This window comes from Ascaphus truei, chromosome 4 (assembly GCF_040206685.1).
Source record: "Ascaphus truei isolate aAscTru1 chromosome 4, aAscTru1.hap1, whole genome shotgun sequence".
NCBI classification, from domain to species: Eukaryota; Metazoa; Chordata; class Amphibia; order Anura; family Ascaphidae; genus Ascaphus; species Ascaphus truei.
The window spans coordinates 353,297,903-353,320,684 of NC_134486.1; the positions used below are offsets into that span (position 1 = coordinate 353,297,903).

The 22,782-nt window shown below is 43.3% G+C and overlaps 1 protein-coding gene across 11 annotated transcripts in view; it reads right to left on the minus strand.

The window, feature by feature from the left end:
• The window catches only part of MYT1L (myelin transcription factor 1 like), a 573,498-nt gene that overhangs the window by 303,135 nt on the left and 247,581 nt on the right, over positions 1-22,782 (minus strand). The gene's annotated exons all lie outside the window — the stretch shown is intronic.

Genomic DNA, 22,782 nt, shown 5'->3' on the forward strand with positions numbered 1-22,782 from the left:
GAAGTACACCTATAATTCAGAATACAGATTTATCTCACTATCCATTATGGGTTTGGCAAAGTAGATGGTGTTCTTACTTTAAACCAACCAGATTGTGTATCATTAAAGTAGTTTCATTTTACACTACATAGACCATGAACAAAAAATTATACCTTATATTACATTTTAAACAATGTGTGATAGGAACACCCTGATAATAATTATACCAAGAGGCATACCTACACCTCTGATATCCTTTACATTATGCTATATTTCCTTCAGGTAAGTATATACCAATAGTACAGTATGTAAAACCTGATTACCTAGTAAAACATTTGAGATTAAAATCTGCCTTCAAATTCTGCACCTGTATTTTATTCATTGATGAAATGTCAATTTTAAACGACTCTTACCAAGGACAGAAAGAACATAGTGATCACAACTAGTGAGCAGCATACTACTTTTCCCAAGAGGCTATCAATCACAGTCCTTATATTACAAACACATCTTAATCCAGAATTCAGGATGACAAATATTTATAGTCATCATTTCTTTATTAAGAAACAGAGAAAAAAATAACAAAACTCTGTCGTCGCCCCCCCTCCCCCTACCCAGGAGTACGACATAAAAGAGACGGTCTGCACAAAGCTCTTCTTTACTTCAAATATAGCCTCTCCCAACAAAAGGAAAATGATGCTGTTTTGCATATGCATCAACCCAACAATAGAATTAGGGATGGAGGAATGCTGCCAGTCAAATTAATATCTGACAGCACATGCTAGCTTTGCACACATGCTTCTCTGTGATAGTGTGAAATATGGTAGAAGATAATGGGATGTATGGTAAGAACTATAAAAATAACCACATTATCTGTTGCAGTAATAAATCAAACTGGGCACTTTTTGTGTCTAGGATGTTTTACTGCACTCTAGCACAGGGGTGGCCAACTGCAGTCCTCAAGGGCCACCAACAGATCAGGTTTTAAAGATATCCCTGCTTCAGCACATGTGGCTCTATCAGCGGTTCAGTCAACGACTGTGCTGCAGCAGAGATATTCTTAAAATCTGACCTGTTGGTGGCCATTGAGGAGTGGAGTTGGCCACCACTGCTATAGCAAGAGCCATCCTTACCATAGGTTTACATAAGAAAGGAGCATGGGAAAACACAGTCGTTACAATGACAAATGACTTGTATTCAAGCAGTAATTTTTTTAGTCATCATTTACCCATATATTAGGAACAGGCATGCATTTTCATGGTTAATAACTTGATTAAGGCTCTCCCCAGTTGTGATCATGCATGCTACACCTTATTTATGATATTATCAACATTCACGTGTATTGTAGAAGAGAGAACAAACATAGATAAAGATGGATTGGAACAGGCCAGGAAACACAGCTCATCCAGAATTTGCCATGGATGTTTTGGATCTTTTGGGGTATGAGAGTCCGAATGTTATTGAAATTATTACTGATCAGCTCTTGATACAGTAGATATAAGCTGTGTAACAACATTATAGTGGAATGCAAGGACGTATGTTGGATTTGTATGTACAGTGTATGGTGAGCCCCCCAAAAAATGGGATGTGAGAGTGAAAGAGCGTGTGATGTGATGTTGTGTTAGAAAATATAGTATGCTGCGTTTTGTATTGTATTGTATGTCTTTATTTATATAGCGCCATAAATGTACATAGCGCTTCACAGTAGTAATACATGTGGTAATCAAATAAATAACAGATAATATAAATAACAGATCATGGGAATAAGTGCTTTAGACATAAAAGTAACATTAAGGAAGAGGAGTCCCTGCCCCGAGGAGCTTACAGTCTAATTGGTAGGTAGGGAGAACGTACAGACAGTAGGAGGGAGTTCTGGTAAGTGCGTCTGCAGGGGGTCAAGCTTTATGTATCATGTGTTCAGAATATCCACAGTTATTCATATGCTTCTTTAAGCAAGTGTGTCTTAAGGTGGGTCTTAAAGGGGGATAGAGAGGGTGCTAGTCGGGTACTGAGGGGAAGGGCATTCCAGAGGTGTGGGGCAGTCAGTGAAAAAGGTTTAAGGCGGGAGAGGGCTTTAGATACAAAGGGGGTAGAAAGAAGACATCCTTGAGAAGAACGCAAGAGTCTGGATGGTGCATAACGAGAAATTAGGGCTGAGATGTAAGGAGAGGCAGAAGAGTGTAAAGCTTTAAAAGTAAGGAGAAGAATGGAGTGTGAGATGCGAGATTTGATCGCAAACCAGGAAAGGGATTTCATGAGGGGAGATGCTGAGACAGATCTAGGAAAGAGTAGAGTGATTCTGGCAGCAGCGTTTAGGATAGATTGTAGAGGAGACAGGTGAGAGGCAGGAAGGCCGGACAGCAGAAGGTTACAGTAATCAAGACGGGAGAGAATGAGGGCCTGAGTCAAAGTTTTAGCAGTCGAGCAACAGAGGAAAGGGCGTATCTTTGTTATATTGCGAAGGAAAAAGCAACAGGTTTTAGAAATGTTTTGAATGTGAGGGGCGAATGTGAGAGGGGAGTCGAGTGTGACCCCCTAGGCAGCGTGCTTGGGCTACTGGGTGAATGATCGTAGATCCAACAGTAATGTGGAAGGAGGTAGTAGGGCCAGGTTTGGGAGGAAGTATGAGGAGCTCTGTTTTAGCCATGTTGAGTTTAAGGCGGCGGAGGGCCATCCAGGATGATATAGCAGAAAGACATTCAGAAACTTTGGTTTTACAGCAGGTGCAAGGTCGGGTGTTGAAAACATCTTTATTTCGGGTGTATGGATATCTTAATTTATATAGCACCAAATGTACTCAGTGCTTTACAAAGACAATACAGGCAGTCCATGTTTTACAACGCTTCGTTTTACAACGAATGGCTTATCCAACGCTATGCAATGCATACCTATGTTCATTTTTACAACGCCAAAATGGCTTATCCAACGCTCTTACGACGCTTTGCAACGTTGTTTATGTGTATGTGTGTGTATACACATACACATAAACAACGTTGCAAAGCGTCGTAAGAGCGTATATATATATATATATATATATATATATATATATAATTATACTATATAATATATTATTTATTATGTTATATTATATATATAATACAGTATATACACTATACAATTTATGTGTGTGCTGCATATCTTATTGCCTGCATAAAATATTTGGTGTATTTTAGTGTTAAAAATGCCTTCAGGAACGGAACCTTTCATTTAAACAGTGTTCCTATGGTAAAATGTGTTTCTCTTTACAACGTTTCGCTATCCAACGCCATTTTGAGTAACGCATTGTGTTGGATAACCAAGGACTGCCTGTACAGTACAGGGAATTATAATAATACAATAAGCGCTGCAAAATCAGATAATAGGAAAGGAAATCCCTGCACCGGAGAGCTTACAATCTAAGTGATATGTTGGGAGACTTACAGAGACAGCATATGGCCTATTCAAGTCAAAGACAAGATCTACATTAGTAATATAATTCCAAATCAAGTTAATCTTACCACTAAAAAGTGATTATTTGAATGGCATATGCAGTATTCTAATGGAAGCTGCAGGTTTTAATGGACTTAACTATTTCCATGCCAGAAAAGGTTAATTAGTTATTTTAATGTGTACCCACAGATGTGCATACAGTATTTAAGTCTATGAACGAAAAGTGTACTTATACATGCCTGGCTGAAGGAGTGACGGACTGAGGTACTGACTGAGAACAATGACTGAAGTCTGAGTTTGGACCTGGTTCAAATCCTGGTGTCAGCACTTTCTGACCTTGGTCAAGTCACTTTATCTCCCTGTGCCTTAGGCACCAAAAACATAGGTTATAATCTCATCTGGGCAAGGTGTATGTAAAAAATCTTACTGCACACTGTGCTGTAATTGTGAAGTACTTTGAGTCCCATTGGGAGAAATGTGTTATATGACAAAGTTATTATTACTATTGTATTTAATATCTATGCTTGAATTCTTTGCTGCTTAAATAGTTTTTTTATTTAAAGCGAGATTAAATAATAAGGGAGGTATGGGTTCATGAAATTGCAATGCAACTTGATATAAAGGAGTAGTAAAATGACACAGACATCATCACACTACCTTTTATATGCTTATAAAGTTTAATTGCATATACAGTACATGAAATTAAATCATGTGCTAAAAATCTGAATGCCAGTGATAGAGTCTCAGAAACCATTTAGAATTGTACTTGATGGTTATATTTTTGTTGTTGTCCGATTAAGTACACGTTAAATACACTGCCCATTGTTTGGTATGTCCGGTTTCAACATGTACTGGTATGATAAACTCTAGATAGAATCTCCCAGGAGATGGTATGGATAACAGCAGGGTTAATATGTGGTAATGGATAAGCGTTTTCTTTCACATCAAGTGAGATAAAAACGTGCTAATACCATCTAGAAAGTGATTAGGGCAATCAAGCGTTGAGTTTACTCTTTAAAATATGCTGTATGCTGTATGAATGTCTAGCATTTATGTGGGGTTGTTTATCCCCATAAGATGCTCCTCTATTCCAACGTTCTAAACTAATGAAGATGACATCTATGTACAAGCAATAGAAATACCTGCAGGAAGAATGCCATGTGTGTCCTTGCTTTTACTTGAATGGGTGTGCTGTGGGTGCATACAGTATGTGTGCTGTGAGCTGCTAGCAATCTGTACAAACAAACCAGCAAGGTCAATTTTTCCAAATACAGTTCCATTTCTTGTACTGTTAATTAAAGCCAGATTAGTGCAACTGTGTAGCCACAATTGCCCGGTGCCAAACGTATGTCATGTATTCATTTTGAAATTCTAAGTAGTTTTCAATTTCAGGAAGAATGATTGCTATAAAACCGTTTAGAATAGTGTTGTAGAGGGTGGGGAATATGTCAAATTGCCGCCACTGTGAATGGTACAAATACAGATTTGGTAGGTGCTATTGCCTTTGCTGACCTGCCCCAGTGGGGGCAATAGCGTGATAGTCCTGTACTCTTTCATGCTTATTTACTCAAAATGAATCAGAAAAGGGGAAGGGGAAAAACAAAATGAATGTGCCCCCTAAAAGAATTCACTAAACTGCACACCAACAAAGTGTAAAAATTAACTTTTAATAAATTTACTTAAAACATATATTACCAAAGCGTTGTGTACTGTGAATTAAAAATAAATTAAATCAACAATACCAAGCATCCATGTCAGCGAATGTATGATTATACTATCCCAATTGACAACTTAATGTTGGTGGGATGTAAAGGACAAAGGATGCTATAAGTCAGGGTGTTAACCCCTCTGGAGCAACTTTGAGACCAGGTGGTAAGTATATATAAATATATACAAGTCAGCAGGCAATTAAATAAATGAATATCCAGCGATCCTGCTTCAATTTATAGGCACTTGAGTGATGAGTTATCAGTATGTAGAAATACACGTGCTTAAATGGTGACACTGGCACATGCAGTAATGATAATAGTGAGTTCACAGCATAGTGAAGCTGACACTCACAGCAATGTTATCAGTGAGTTCACAGCATAAACTCTATGTGAACACATGTCACGAAGAGCAGGAAGGCAAACTCACTGACAGGATAAATAACCAAATACTGGGGTCTACACAAATTGAACCAGGAGACTACAAACACTACATTAAAACAGCTCCAAGTAGGAGACTGACAACATTGCGCGTCCAAAGCGCGTTTCCCTCCAGCAAAGGAGCTTCTTCAGGGACAAGATTTAAGTTATATTCTATTTACTGCTCCTGGTGGCGTGGCTGATGCCATTACAGTGGTGTTGCTCCTGCTCACGCCAGCTGGGGCAATAATGGCTGCTACATCTGTATGTTTTCTATCGTTGTCATGATCACGGCATCTTTCAGATCTCTGCAGCATTATTTCTTCTGTTTGAGCACCCAAAGAGCCTGTCATAAAAGGATTGTGTATTGTACATTGTTGTTGTCAGGCTTGAATTTAACAATGGCTTAATTCAAACCTGTATCTGTCATGATAGAAATCATATAGCTAAGTACATTCTTAAAGATTTGCATATTGTAGCTTTGCCTACTGGATTTTCCAAACAAAAGCTGAAAACTGGAGTAAAAGAATAAATTGAATTGTATCCCTATCATATATGTTTCAAGTTGTTCCAACCCCTACTTCCTCTCGTGCTTCGTGTACTTGATCCATACATGGTTTGCTGATGCAAATGACACTAAAGAATTCATGAAGTATTCAAAGCATTGATACAGTAACACAAAGTGATGTATACTCTACTGAAAGCATTGGATGTTATTCTTCAAATAACAACAGCGACATTGGGGTATTTAAAATTCACAATGCACCATGTTACTGATATAAATTGCCTATTTTTCTGACCCTTCGTACAATGGAGATTTCCTTAAGAAATGAAGAGAAAGTGATCTATCATATATGATGCCACAAGTTAAAAACACTTGTATCTCTGGAACAGTTTGAAGGCCCTTGATAAAGCCCATTTAAATCCATATGCAACAACTACACTCATCTAATCATAAGATCCACATCATCAATAGCTCTTCTGAGATGTCAATTACTGGGGGGAAAATATGAGTTGCGTATTATGAGTAAATAGATATAATCAGCAGACTATTGTTTTAAAAGCTGAATTTTGGGTAGAAATGTTCTAGTTCTGTGTTTTCAGAAAATTTCTAGTTCTTTTTAAAATATTTCCCTTTGCTTTGTAAGGATATAACTAGAGATGGATGTATTTTCCGCCTAAATCTGACGCGCATTGGCCTGTTCCTTCAAGCCACAGATTTTCACGGATCACTCGTAAAAAGGGTGATTAATTTTCTTTTTTTCATATTACCCAAAATCCATCAGATGGATTCAAAATCCGAACCTGCAAAGTGAATCTGAATAATCCGCTATCGGTGTCAATAGAAACACGTTCCGTGGATCTGATTTACGTTAAATCCCATGTTGAATTCTTTAAAATCCGAGACTCATGGATGGATTTTAAATAATCCGAGAGGGCTAAAGTGGATGAAATGCGACTTTGGGTTTCAGCGAGTGGATCAAATTTGGTCTCAAGAGCCAAGAAAAATCCACGGATCGGATTTAGACAGTTTAGCCTTATCTCTAGATATACCAGAACATGATGTGTGTTTGTCAGTGTAAAGAACTTATGACCACGGCCGCCAGCAGAAATCTTGGGGTCCATGACAAGTGAAAGGAGCAAGCCCCCTTCAACCCCTGTTAACCCTCTCCCGGGGAGAAGGTATGGGTCTTGATGTGGGGAGCTGAGAAGAAAGAGGTATGTGTCTGGATGGGTGGTGTAAGAAGAAGATGGTATTGGAGGGAAGATAGTAATTAAGCGGGAGAAGAAGGTATTGAATGGGAGAATGAGGTATTGGGGGGGGAGAATGAGGTATTGGGAGGGAGAAGGAGCCATTGTGGAGGGAGAAGGAGCTATGGGGGAGGGAGAAGGAGCTATGGGGGTGAAGAAAAAGGAAACGGATGGATAGTATGGGCCTGGGGGAGTAGGTATGGAAAGGGGTTAGAGAAGGTATAGGCCTGGGGGTGAGGAGTGTAGGATAGGTCTAGGCGGGGGAGTAGGTATAGACCTGGGGGGGAAATACGTAAGGGTCTTGAGAGGGAGTGGAAGTATGTATAGACCTGGGGGGTGAGTAGGAGGGGGGAGTAGGTATGGTCTGCAGGGAGAATAGATATGGGCCTGTAGGGGTGAAACACAGAGAAGGCCTACTTGAGCCCCAAAGAGGATCCCTGCCGAAGGCCCAACTGGAGGGAGAGTTCCATGTGTTAGAAGGCCCATGTGCTGGAGGGAGAGGCGGGCCCCATCCATGTGTTGGAAGGAGAGAGGGGTCTGCCCAGTTGCTGGAGGCAGAGGGGCCCAATCAGTTGCTGGTATTTTCAGAAAGATAGGCCCAACTTCCTGTACAGGCCAGTCAAACTTCCCAGAGCAGCCGGGCCCGGGACATTGATCCCGGCTGTCTCTCCCTGTTAGTGGCCCCGCTCTTGACCATTTATCACTTGAGTATGTGACTCAAGTGCCATTTCCACAGGTTAAACTGTGTGCAATTTGTCTTATCCAAAACATCCTTATTGCTATAATGAGATTAAATAAAAAATATATTTTGAACTTTAAAAAGATAATTCAAGTGGGAACATCCGGTGACGTCATAGGGTATGGATGTGTGAGTGAAGAGCTCTGTGGACTCATCAGCATTAAGTGAATAAATACCACTCTTCCACCCAGAAAACACGCGTTTTTTTCGGACACCTAACTTGAATAACGGCAGGAGAATGTCTAACAAGACTAAAAGATCCACAAATCAGGCAGTCACAAAGTATTTTTCGCCTCCTCAAAGAAGCTCCAAGGAGCAGAGTGACTCCCAAGATGGCGCCGGAGCACGCGGCCCTCACGCACCACAAAGCAAATTAGCACGGGCGAAAGAAGCCCTGCCAGCAGAGGAGCCAGTAACGAGGTCACACCTCGAGGATCTCCTTGAATCCATGCATGACAGGATTCATGCCTCCCTACAGGCAGACCTGAAATCCGCGGTGGCTGACCTTAAGCAAGAAATACCAGGCCTTGCTGGCAGAACCTCAAACCTAGAGGGCAAAATGGAAGACTCCCACACCCGCCAAACCGAAGTGGAGGATGAAATCACCAGTCTCGGAGAAGAAATCATCTACCTAAAGGATAGCCTGGAGGACCAGGAAAATCGGGACAGGCGGCAGAATATCCGCATCCGCAATGTCCCCGAAATGATCCAACCTGATCACCTCTGGGCATACCTAAAGGATCTCTTCACCTCGATCTGCGGGCCTATTGAAGAAAGGGATCTGGAAATCGACAGGGCTCACGCTCGGAAGATCATAAACGCAGGCGAGATAAAATTGTTAGGCTCCACAGCTACACTACAAAGGAGAGGATTATCTTGGCCTGCCGTGGAAAGGATACCTTGAATTTTCTAGATGAGCCCCTCCAGATCTTTAATGACCTCTCAAAGATCACTATCAACCGTAGATGGGAACTGAGGCCCCTAACTATTTTTCTCCAAGAAAGGGAAATAAAATATCGTTAGTGGTTCCCAATTAGGCTGATTGCCAACAACAAAGGAAAATACCTGACCCTCCGACGACCCGAGGACATGATCCCCTTCGTCCGAGCCCTGGGCCTGACACCTCCGACTGCATGGATTGAGGACTCAACAGCGACTTCCCCGCAAGCAGAGGAGGACGAGAGCGATGCCGCCAGACCTCCGCGGAGATCAACGGCGCTCCACCAAACCAGGATCAAGTGAGGTCACTCCAACAGTAACAACACCGCTCTGCTTCTCCTCGGACACCCGCACCGGTTTCTGAACCGTGAAACGATTGAAGCCTTCGACGAGGAAACCCCAGCACCGCCAGCCTCCCTGTGGATCCTCCTCACCTACCTGACCGCTGGATCGCCAGAGGAGACATCGCCTAATCCGGGATTACCGTTCTATTCCACGATGCTCCCGCAGTGCTTTCCCCCCTCCCCCCCTCCTGTTTGAAACCCTCTCCAGCTGTCCCGGTTAACCAGGTCGGGGGATGTTTTGTTTTGCTTTGTTACGGAGGGAGAGAGGTCAAGGAAACTCACTAACTGTGAGTACTCTGCTTGCCGACCCAACCAATTGCTACTCTGAGAAGGAGTCGGGTTGAGCGGATACTATCTCACGACTTAGTGTGCACTCATCCCCATAATGACCAAAATCTGATTGCCTCCAGCTCCCGAGTGTACACTCAACCTGTTCTCCCGGTTTCCTACTCCCCCCCCTTTTTTTTCCCCTCCTCTCCCTGTGTAGCTAACAACAGTTAAGGTTCCCTCAAAGCGCATCCCATACAGGGCTCTGTATGTGGAGATATTTTCCTACAGCAAGCGGGACATAGGCAACAAAAAGACACCTATGGGCGAAGTCCAGGTTATTGCTGCCAAGGACTTACTCTCCCCCCCCCTCCCAATTGGAATCCGACCTGCTCTGTATATCAACCTAAGCATCCCCCCTCACCCCCCTGCCATACCCCCCCTCCCATTTACCTTTCCCACCTACCTCCCCCTAATACATTTCCTATGAGTGTCTACTCCTCATTCAGCAGTAAAAAACAAGTAGTCGCTGTGTTAATACGTCAAGCAACTCCATTCAATCATGTCAAAACGGTATCGGACCCAGGGGGTAGATTTCTGGTGGTATATGGTTCTCTTTCTGGCACGGCGATCGCCCTGGTCAACCTATATGCGCCTAACGAAAACCAAATTTCCATAAAAACAAGATTTTCTAAAAATGGTCCTGGATAAGATCGACCCAGCCTATCTATCTTCGATAAGGATAAGGATAAGTCGATTCCCTCGGACCGCTCACATTCGACATTGTCCCAGAAGGTCGGAAAGAAATTCAGGTCAATCATAAAGGAGTTCTCCTTGGTGGACATTTGGAGAGCCCAACATCAGGGCCAAAGGGATTACACTTTCTTCTCCTCACCTCACCAGACCTATTCCCGCATTGATTACTTTCTGGCTACCAAAAATGTTCTGGAGGCCTCTCTAAACTCGGATATAGGCCCGATCACATGGTCGGATCACGCCTCCATCATGTTAACTCTTTCTGTCCCATTTGTAAAGTCAAGCACCTTTTGTTGGAAGCTAAATGATTCATTATTGAATCACCCGGAAATTGAGAGAGAAATTAGAAGAGCCCTTTTGGAATACTTTATTATCAATTCAGGTACAGTTGCATTCCCAGCAGTGCTTTGGGAAGCCCATAAGGCAGCTATTAGGGGGAATCTCATCTCCATTGCATCCCATCGAAAGAAGGTTAAACTAAAACTAACCAAAGACTTGACAGAAAAAATGATAAACCTGGGGCAGCAACATAAAACTAATCCATCGGGGAAGATTTACAAAACCCTGACTGCTGCCAGGAATGAGCTGAAAAAGATACAGCTGGAGGATGTAGAAAAGGCCCTTAGATGGACCAACCAGAGATATTACGATAAGGGCAATAAGGCCGACAGACTTTTTATTCTGGAGGCCAGGGTCATGTGACATACAGGCACTTGTGGATGGTGTGTTGTAGTGATTTGTAGTTAGAAGCAGGTGAAAAGGATAAGGCCCTGTCACTAGAGCAATTACAGGAGGGGTACTCACTCAGCCAGTGTTGGAGGTGGAAAAGGAAGTCCCAGTGTATGCTGGGTAGCAAGATAGCCTGGGAACAGACCATCTGTAAGCAAATCAGAGGGGGAGAGGGCAGACTAACCCATTCTGACAGAAAGGCTGAGGTTGCTGTAGCAACTCACAGGCATAATGCAGAGACAGGGATTGCAACACTGTGTCTATCACACGGGCACTGTGTGTGTGCACAGAGCAAAACACATGCAGCTGGAAATGAGAAACTGCAAAGGAAAGGGGGGGGGGGGTGAAACAGATATGTGGTTCTTGTTCCATGACACTTTTGGCTAGCAAGCTAAGGGGTGTTAAAAAAAAATCCCAAATCACTGCGATTAAGAAGCGGTCTGGTGAGACAATATATAGTGATACTCAAATCAGAGAGGAATTTACCAAATTCTATACTAAGTTATACAATCTCAGAACCCAAGAGGAGAAGGGAAGGACATCAGCGTCGCTAGCAATATCAGACTATCTGGATAAATGTAGCCTTCCATCCCTAACAGAGGAGGAAAATCAAATGCTTAATGGGAGAATCACACAGGAAGTGCTAGCAGACGCAGTAAAAGCATTGAAAATCTCTAAAGCCCCTGGCCCTGATGGATTCACCAATGTCTACTACAAAAGATTTCTCCCGACCCTTTCAGCCCACCTATTGAATGTGTTTAATCCTTCATGGATGGTGATCCTATACCAGCATCGATGTCCCTAGCAAACCTTGCAATCATTCATAAGGAAGGCAGGGATCCGATGCAATGTGGGAGCTACCGCCCAATTTCCCTGTTAAATACCGACCTTAAATTATATACAGTAGCAAAATACTATCAAATAGATTAAACCCAATCCTACCCAGACATACATACTGACCAAGTAGGGTTTGTCTCAGGCCGCAAAGCCTCAGACAACACCCGCAAAATAATAAATATAGTAGATCACATAAACCTCACAAACACCAAAGCAATTCTACTCAGCTTAGACGCAGAGAAGCCGTTTGACAGAATTGATTGGCTATATCTTGACAAAACATGCAGAAATTTGTATTCGTTTCCCGTAGGCGTCGGGCACTTTATCAAAATCTATCAGCAGCGATCAGGCTCCTGGGAGGCTTAGCACGGAAGTTTGATATATGACAAATGGCACAAGGCAGGGGTGCCCCCTGTCCCCATTCCTTTTTGCCCTGACCATCGAACCCCTAGCGGCCAAAATTCGTGATAATCTAAATATCCAGGGAGTACTAATTGGCGAAACAAATTACAAAATCTCGTTGTTTGCTAATGATATTATTCTCACTCTAACTCATCCCCAGACATCCCTTCCCAACCTCCATAAAGAACTATTAGATTTCGGTAAAATCTCGGATTATAAAATTTATAATGACAAATCCGAAGCCCTAAACCTGAATGTACCAGAGCCGGAGGCTAAACTGTTAAAGTTACATTTTAATTACAGGTGGAGCTCCTCATATATTAAATACTTGGGTGTGAATGTATCAGGGAGCTACCACTCGCTATACCAATATAACTACCCAACTTTGTTCCGAAAAATCAAAAAGGATCTGGATAAATGGGAAGGCTACCAGATCTCATGGATCGGGAGAATTATCTCGGTAAAAATGAATATACTTCCTAGATTGTTATACTTCTTCCAGACACTCCCGATCCATGTCCCTGGCTCTGAACTTAAGAACATTCAGAATAGATTGTTTAATTTCATTTGGAAGAGCAAAAGGCCCAGAGTCACTAGATCAGTACTTTTCTCATTGAGAGGGAGGGGAGGACTAGGGGTACCAGATATTTCAAAATATTACCAAGCTGCCCAATTGAAACAAACTGTAGTGTGGAATGCAGACCCGGGCCAATATTATTGGTTAGATATAGAGTCCCACTACGCCAAAACGCCTTCCCTGCCGGCCTACCTTTGGTGTTTGGACAGAGGCAATAGAACGGTGCACAAATTTGAATTAGGTGCGATGAGGCACACTTGGGAAGTCTGGTTAAAATGTAAATCCAAGTTCAAACTTTCATCACCAAAATCACAGCTCACTCCGATTCACAACAACCCCAAGTTCCCCCCCCCTCCCCGGATGTGAACAAAACAGTTTGAGCAATTCAGATCAAGGGGGATCAGGGCAATCACTGACCTGTTGAGCGCTGGAAGGTTGCTGAGCTTTCAAGACCTACGCACTAAATACAAGGCGCCAGAATTAGGTCTATTTAAATATCTTCAAATTCAGCACTATCTTCAGAAGATGTCCTCAAATACTGAATTTCCCCCTCTCACAAACTTTGAGGTGTTGTGCCAGACTGGTACTCATCAAAAAGGTCTAATATCCCAAATATACGCTGGAATGGAGATAACAGCGGGCCCCTCCACCCATGACTACATGCTCAAGTGGGCGGCGGAACTAAATATAGATATAGACAGAGAGGATTGGGAGGATATTTGGGACAGCCTCAGGAACTTCCATCTATACCACAACGAAGGAATATATTTACAAAATCATGTTTCACTGGTATCTTACCCCAGTACGATTAAAACAAATCTATCCCTGGCCTCTGATCTATGCTGGAGAGGCTGTGGACAGCGAAGGGACATGGCCCACATTTGGTGGACATGTCCAAAAATTCTGAATTTTTGGCTCACAATACAAATTCTAATCCAGGAGATAACCGGCCTCACTATTCCCACTGATCCACTGACCTACCTGCTGGGCAGGCCAATAGAGGAAATTGATCGCCCAGTCAGGAAGTTAATCTCCTTCATCCTGACAGCGGCAAGATGTGCAGTGGCGTTCTCTTGGAAAAAGACATTACCCCCCTCCAAGCAGATGGCTAAAAGAAGAGTGACAGAAGTAATGCTGATGGAGAGACTAACGGCTTTCCTCAATCGCAAAACTGAGGAACAGTACAAGGTCTGGGAGCCATGGCTAGTCCAATGATCCAGTCCAGGGAATCTCGCCCAACTGAGAACTAACCAAAAGATTTGGTTGATTATACGAATAGACAGCTCGCAGCAACTGGGGTAGAGTGGACCCCCCCCCCTCTCCCCCTCTCTCTTCCTCCCCTCTCTTTTTTGAACTTCTATCCTACAGGGTGGATGTGAATCTACCTCAGAATGGATTTTGAACGCTTGGGAAATGCATCTTAACGGATTTTGACAGTTTTGTCCATCTCGTTGGGTATCAGCCCTTTTGGTTGGATTGGTAGCGGTGGCCCCATAATCCTGAGGACTAATTCAAAATGAGCTACAGATGCAGCGGCCGTTATTCGAACATTTCACGGAGCCATTTTTGTGTGCTCTGCTGTATTCCACGCGGCATTCACGCCTGTGTTTACCATGGTTGATTTGTTTGAATTTCATGGACAAATACACAGATACCCAGCAAGCTCTCATAAACCCCCCAAAATTACCACAAAATATATATATATGTATATAAGTGTCAAAAGGATTGCTACTGGGCGTGGCTAATTTTATAAAACAAGAAACAAAGAAGTCCAGAGCAACATCCAATGTGACAAAAATACACAATGAAATATCTTCCTCTAATTATAGAGGTAAACAAGGATTTTAACCTGTTAGTGTTAGGACCTGCGATATTATGGTCATGCCTTGAAAGTGGCTTGCAGGCTTATACGCTTTGGCCAAAGGGTTAACTAAATTACCCTTTTTTCAAGTGATATATAGGTATTTCACTGTGTATTTTTGTCACATTGGATGTTGCTCTGGACTTCTTTGTTTCTTGTTTTAATGAATTTCATGGATTATGATTTCTTTGGGTGCAATTCTTCGCGTATCCGTGGCAGAAATGAATGAACTGTAATGTGTACAGTACTGTGCTACTGTGTCAATTTAGAGGTGTTTAATAACCAGAACACTAAAATACCATTTTCTGCACTCGATAAAAACGAGTCAACATGCGGCAAGGTTGGAAAAAGTCACGCGCCATGACATGGGTATTCTGAGGTATACAACGCGTGAAATGTTCCAATAGTGATCGCTGCATCTGTATATCTGAGCAATAAGTATGTGTATCAAAAAGCTTTATTAACATGGGACTGCATCAGTGGTGGCAACAGTGCGGCTGTACAGGAAACAGGAAATAAGTGAACTATTTGGCTGTAATTAAAATGTTCACTGGGTCAATGGTAACAGTCTATGTGTCGGTCAAAAGACAAAAGAACAGGGCGCACAACGCACATAGTGAAGCACAGTAAATAAAAGTGAATTGTACTAAAGGGTTATAAGTTCTGCTTACATCAGAAAAGATAAAATCAAGCAATGGATTAATGGGGTTACCACACAGAGGGACAGCTGGAAACGTTACTCTTCTACCGATGTAAGGGAAAAACAGGATACCAGCGGTCATCAATCCATGCGGGAAACACCTTGAATCCGTGGAGTACACTCCCTCCATCTCAGGGTGATTGGATGGTATTCACTATGTCACATCATGTTTTAGCTGCGCACCTTCACCCCCCTATTTTTGTATTCTATGTGTCGGTCAACTGATTTGCAGAGTTCAGTAGGGCAGTGCCAGATCCAGTGATTCCAGAAGTCAGGACCCAAAGCGCTGCAGAAGTAACATCTGTGGTACCCCAGGTTTTAGAGTGCAGTGGTGCAGTAGGGAGTACAAACAGAAGCTTCAGAACTACAAGAGTGCGCTGTTCAACCACCGGTGCTAGCGCACATGGCTCCTCCCACACATGAGATCAGCCTAATGTGGGAGGTCCGCTGAGGAGTGTATACTCACGTCCAGATATTGTCTATGTATCAGTGTCCCAGAATGGCACCCAAGGTGCACTGATGGAATCTCAAATAGCACAACGGGGGATATGTGAATATATGCATGAACAATATAAAACACATCACAATATCTAAGCTCACACAACACAATGTCAAAGTATTAAAGCACCAGCTACAAAGGTATGTTCTTGAAGTTAGTGCACCAGCATTAGTGCTCTTGTTCAGGTCTAGTATATTGTAGTACTAGAAATTCACATTCAATCTGGCATTAGTTAACACGATTGTGTTTTAAATAATGGCCGCTACATCTGTAGGTGGGCCTAGTCATATTCTATTTGTCCTCAAATTCTTTATTGTATTGTATTGTATGTCTTTATTTATATAGCGCCATTAGTGTACATAGCGCTTCACAGTAGTAATACATGTGGTAATCAAATAAATAACAGATAATATAAATAACAGATCATGGGAATAAGTGCTTTAGACATAAAAGTAACATATGTTTCAATGTTTAATTTGCCCTTTGCATTAAACTACAGAACAATTATTCAGGAAATATTAAAACAATCTCAATTTGAAAACAAGTAAAAAATAAAGAAATATGCTGTAGAACAAATTATTTATTTATAACCAGGAAGTACTACATTGAGAGTTACCGCTCATTTTCTAGTATGTCCCGGTCTCAGAGTTATGATTACAAATACATGGTTACATTAAATGAACAGGGTTATAGATAATATTTAAAGACATTTCATGAACAGTTACAGATAATATATGATTATAGGATTGTGAAACAGTTGTAGACCAGATTAAAATGGGATACAGCTTTCGTTTTGAAAGAATTTAGACTGGTGCTGGCTTTGGGAGTCTCAGGTAGATTGTTCCAGTTGGGAGGTGCATGGTAAGATACAGGAGGTGCAGCCAGACACTTTGTTGAACCTTGGAACCGTGAACAGCCTTTTGGAGTCAGATCTCAGGTGATAAGTGCTGCATGTGGTAGGGGCAAGGAGCTTGTTCAGATATGGATATAAATGGATATAAACTTCCACAAAATATGCTATTGGTTCATGTCTCTGCAGCTTGTCTCCCTTAACCCTTTCACTGACAATGGAACACTAGTTTCCACCTGTGTGGAAAAAAGGATTTTTGTGCAATAACATTTTCAAACCATGGTTGTGTGGTGTACCTTAGCAAACCATGTCATTTATTTTTCAAAACAAGTTGCATTTTAAACTTGTGTTTCCCATGTGCATAATTAGTTATGTGACCACACCAATCTAATTATCATGTAAAAACTAAGCAATATTTTTGCGTTCTGCAAAGCAGCATGAAACATAGCTATCCAAATTATGTCTGGCTGAGCCATATTAGGTACCACATAAACTATAATTGTCTACTTATAAAAAAATTACATGGACTACATATTTAGTTATTTATTTACATTAGACATTATTTTCCTCATATATTCACAGTAAATAAACAATGATTCACCCAAACATAACTTACAGTATATTTTCTAAAAGTAGACAAACAGAGGGATCGTTTGATGGGGCTTTCTGAACTTTTATTCAGAGGCTGACAATTTAGATTGTCCCTTATTACGACCGATACAATTAAAACTTTGTTTGAATCTTCTGTACCATAGTGGATGTGGATTTTGACAGCCTTCAACCCACAAGCAGAATTGTATTCCTACCAATATGGGCGAACACTTAAATGACAGAGGACATTACCAAAGGGTGAACCTATATTTATGGAAAAAAAACAGTACACGTATGGCCTTGTGAAATACAATTGTTCGAATACAATATAAATGTAAATTTTTATGCAACATGTGTTTAGGTAGTTGACTTTCATAAGACCCTTCAGGGCCAATTTTACACCAACAAATATGGAAGATAATAAGGAGCGCCTATATAGTATATAGTAGGAATAAAATTGTCTGTGAACCATTGTCACACTGAACCCCACAAACACAGAAAAATACAAATATATTTTGAACTATAGTATTTTTTGTGTGTTTGCAACTCACACAACTCCCAGATTAAAGGGGGTGTCCTCTCAAAATTCAAAACTTCTGATTATCACAAAGGGTGATGATGATATAGCACCCCCCTCTTGTATCATATAGCAAGCTTAGTGAAGTGAGGCATGAAGTAACACACAAAATCAAAATGGGGAACACCCCCTCCGTCTCTATTAGTACAGTAGAGAGGAAGAATGTTAGGTGATCACCCTTTGTAATGATAATGGATATTTGACTGCTAAATCATCTAAGATTAAGAGGAGGCACATTCCCCTTTTTATCTGCAAAACTTGTGTAATCCCCAACACACAAAATATATAAATGTATATGTACTGGGAGTAAAATGGAGCTGGAGGAGATGGAAAGGATTAATATTCTGAAGCACCTTTATGTAAGCTTTGATTCGAATACAGACAGTCAGAAGTTTCTTATCTCTCAAAAATAGAGAGAGAGGGGGTATCTTTGATGCATACAGTTGTAGCCATGCCATCTGTGGCTACTAGTCTGCCTCCTGGCAGTAAGCCCTGGTACGATTAGACTGTCAGTAGTTGATATGGGGTTTTCACCCTCCTTGTAACTGCACTTGAGTGACAGCGGAAGGTGGTGACATCAGGCCTGGGCATGACCAATCATGAGCCAGACCTGATGCCTCCTCCTGGCTGTACTTAAGGGCAGGTACCGCCCAAATTTAGCAGTGCCTTTCCCCACTTGAGAAAGGCAGGTCACACAGTGGAGAGGCTGATTATTGGGTCTCCTCCATTCCTCTTCACTCCGGGAGATAGTGTGGACCATACCTCTGCCTCTGCTAGGAAGGCAGGGAAGAGCTAGGACAGCTGCGGGTGCCCTTGGCCTTTAGTGACAGTCCAGGGACCATCCTTCAGTGGTAGCTGAGAAGTACTGCATCGGGCCGAAGCCTGCCTTGTTACTGTGCTGTACAGAAGAGATAATAAACCGTTCCTGTTGTTATACCTCCTGCCTGGTGCGTGACCTTAATGGGGGAGAGGTAATCATTTCTACTGTGGGAGATCACCTTCAGTCCCTGGTGCCTACGGCAGATGGAGGCGCTGCACTGCTAACGAGTTATGTAGGGTATGAACCCCAGAAGCCTAGTCCTGTGTCCCCACTACCACCAGCAGACGACTCAGCCCACTGGTTACCAGTAGGTTTCTTGCACCACACGACCAGTAATGACCAAATCTCCCAGTGGGGGGAAACACCATTACACTGTTTTCAGAACTAACTGAGTTCCTCCAGACACTCCTATTTCCATGGGTCTCCTGTTTCTTTTAAGCCCAGTGGTCACACCAGAGTGACATCATCTAAAAAAAGACATTGTGGCTAGCCGGCTTTGGAGACACATAGATTTAGTTGTGCCTGAAGGGTAATGTGAACAGATATTGTTTTAGTTTTAATATTCAATATTTTTCTTGACCAAGTCTATTTTGTTTCATATCCTTTATACAACCTTTAACATAAAGTAGAAGAGGGAGGACATGGCTTTTCCCCACAAAAAAAAAGGTAAAAATGATCGTGCATTTAAACCAGGGTTGCCAAACACCCTTTTTCAATGAATTGTCTCATTGTCCCTGAAAGGTCTGTGGGACGCATAATTGTCCCCTATTTCATGGGGCAACAGGATTATTCAGGGGCACATGCAGATCCGGCAGGCAGTGATGGGAGGAGTAGAAGGGTGGCCATGGGTGGTGGCACACAGAGGCAGGATGGCGGCTGCTGCTGTAGACTATGTTGGCTTCAGAGGTCAGGGGTAGAGCCGCACCAGCAGTCTGACCCGGAAGGGAATTACAACTGCCGGTGTCTGTCGTCACGACGGGCTCCCCTCCACAGGTAAGAGCTGTGTATTGCGACTGGGCACTTTAAGCAAGGAGGGAGGCTGAGAGATGGAGGGGAGAGGAGGGAAGAAATGAAGAGATGGAGGGGGGGGGGAGAGAAAGAGATGGGGGAGAGGAGAGATAATATATGGCTTTAAATTGTATTTTCCTGCTGTATTTCGGCACCTTATATTATAAAAATTTAATTGTGGCAACTCTATTAGGTAAATAGGTAAAAAAAGATCATGCATATAAACAATAAAATTGTAGACTCAGGGGAAATGTGGTAATGTGTTTTTGCACTGAAAAGCTTAAAGATACAGTTTTCTTAAAGATGTAGCAAAGAGTAATCCACTGCAGGAATTCTGAGATGTTTGGGATAAGTTTCACAACCAGAGACTTGGATAAAAAGTCAGAAAATCTTGCGATCAAATTTAATTTAATGTTTACAGGGAGTAGACGCAGCAGACTACATGAACCAAATACTCTAACGTGTCGTCAAATATTAATAGTTATATACTGTAAGTAGTATATTTAAGTAATAACCCCTGAAGAACAGGGCATTACTGGCCAATAATGCCCTGGCTAGAAGAATTGAAGGCCTGAGGCGAAGCCGAGGGACTTTAACCCAGTCAGGGCATTATTGGCCAGTAATGCCCTGTTCTGAGTGGATTATTACCATTATAGGCTAAAAGTAGGCTTTTTCATAAATTATAGACACTTTTGTATAGTTATATAGATTTTTTAATTAAAATAAAATGGTAAATACATAAACCACCTCTATATACACTTACACTGCAGCTATCTATATCCACACACTGCCGCCCCCCTCTGTGTACGTACACACACACACACACACACACACACACACACACACACACACACACACACACACACACACACACACACAGACACACACACACACACACACACACACACACTGCAGCTCTACACACACACACACACACACACTGCAGCTCTACACACACACACACACACACACACTGCAGCTCTACACACACAAACACACACACACACAAACACACACACACAGCTCTATACACACTTGAGCTCTATACACACACACACACACACACACACCCTCTCTATCCACCTTTAAGATCCACCTTAAGACACATTTGCTTAAATAAGTGTAACCCATGTTCCCCCCCCCCCAGACACAGATGCCATATCTAGGGTGTAGTGAGGGCTGGCTACATGTATGTTGGTGGTGCATACCTGCCGGTAAAAGGAGGGCCTGAGTCTCCCGCGGTGATGTTGGGGATACAGGACCAGGCTTCTGGGGTATATGTCTCCATCTTCTCCTTAGCAACGGTGCAGCGCCTCCATCCTCTATAACTTCCCAGAATGTGGGGTAGGACCCTTATAGAGAAGTAACCCTGGTCCCAGGCTGAATGCTCCAGAAAACACACAAAGTCTGATGTAAAACCGCAATGATCTTCTGCTCTATCTCCCAGTACCTGTGTTCTACTTCGTCCGCCACCTCCTGGGGAGTATAGACACCTTCCGCCCACCAATGATCAACTATGTTGTTACGGATGAGTAAGAACCTGGTGCGGTCCATACCTGCGTGGTACCCAGTAAATAAGGGGGCCCACCACTTGTCACGGTGCTCGTACTCTGATAAGGGGCTAGTGGTCTCTATCTCGGACTCTGCTTGGGATGATATACCGGACGTCCCCGCCTCTGTAGAGCGCGAGCAATCTATCCTCCCTTTGGCGTTGAAATACCTTGTAGGGTTCATCTTGTGAACCACCTCACTCACAGGTCCAGCCTCTGCTGTAGTGTGGCACCCTCGGGCCCTCCCTCTAGCTGCAGGAGAAAAAGGCACTGGGTTAGGCACACGTATTACATTATCATATGGTATTTCCCCATCAGACCCCTCATCGCTCAATTCCCAGTCCCGCACGTCTCTGGAATATTTGGGGTACTTGCTTAATTTATTTCCGCTAGGTTCCGGTGACAACACTTGTGACGGGGCAGGGGAAGTAGCCGGGGCGATGGAGCTAGGGGTTGGCACTGGGGCAATGTTCAAGTTAGTGTCCAGCAAGCGGGTAATACCATGACCAGTGGGCGCTTTCTTGGTTGCTCTCTCCGACGTGCTTCGTGCTCCTCTGGATGGGCCTTGGCTTTTCAGTGTGGCCATTGCAGCTGTTATGCAGGCCTCTCTTCCAGTCGGACCCGGAAGTGATGTCATCGCCGGTGCCCGCGGAATCTCTATCCGCTCTGTGGTCATGCACCGGAAGTGCGTCGAAGACCGGAAGGGGCGGTGGTGGATCATCCGGTCCGCGGACGGGTAAGTAGGCCGCAAGCCTCTCCTTCTCGTCCTCTGCTGGTGCCGTCTTCGCCTGGTGGAAGTAAGGGGGTGGTGGAGTCTCCTTACTGCTCCGCTGCAGGCTGATGTACTCGAGGTCCTCCGGAGTCGTCCCGGACGCCATATCCGCCGCACTGGGAGTCACCACGGCCGTGGGACTTCTACGGGCCTCAGGCCGCACCAGCGCTGGCCGTCGGAAGGTGTCCGGACTTGTCTGCTCCTCTCCGGTAAGTGGACCGCCATCTTTGTTACAGCTGGGGTGGTTCGCCGGTAGGCGCATCGCCACCGATGGGACGCCAACTTCTTCCTCCGACGATATTATGATCGGCTCCTCCGCAAGGGAGTCATCGGGTTCTTGGGCGATACCACCAGTGGGTAGTGGCATGAAACGCGCTCGCTCCTGTACCTCCACTGCGGTCGCACTCTCCTCCGCCGCTGGTTCTCTCGGCTCTGTAGCAGGCTGGGCCTTGGTTCTTACCGAAAGGGTGTAGCGGGGAACTAGGGCAGCCGTGTCTTTCGTCTCCGCCACCTCCGTTATTGTTCCCAGAGAGGCACCCCGTGGGGTCTCGATCAGTGGCCATGGCTTGTTAGGCCACAGGTAGTACATGCCGCATTGAGGGCATTGTGCCTTAGTGCTGGGGACCTCTCCGGGTATCCCGCAGTGGACGCACAGGCACCGGATGTATTCGTGGCCCTCAA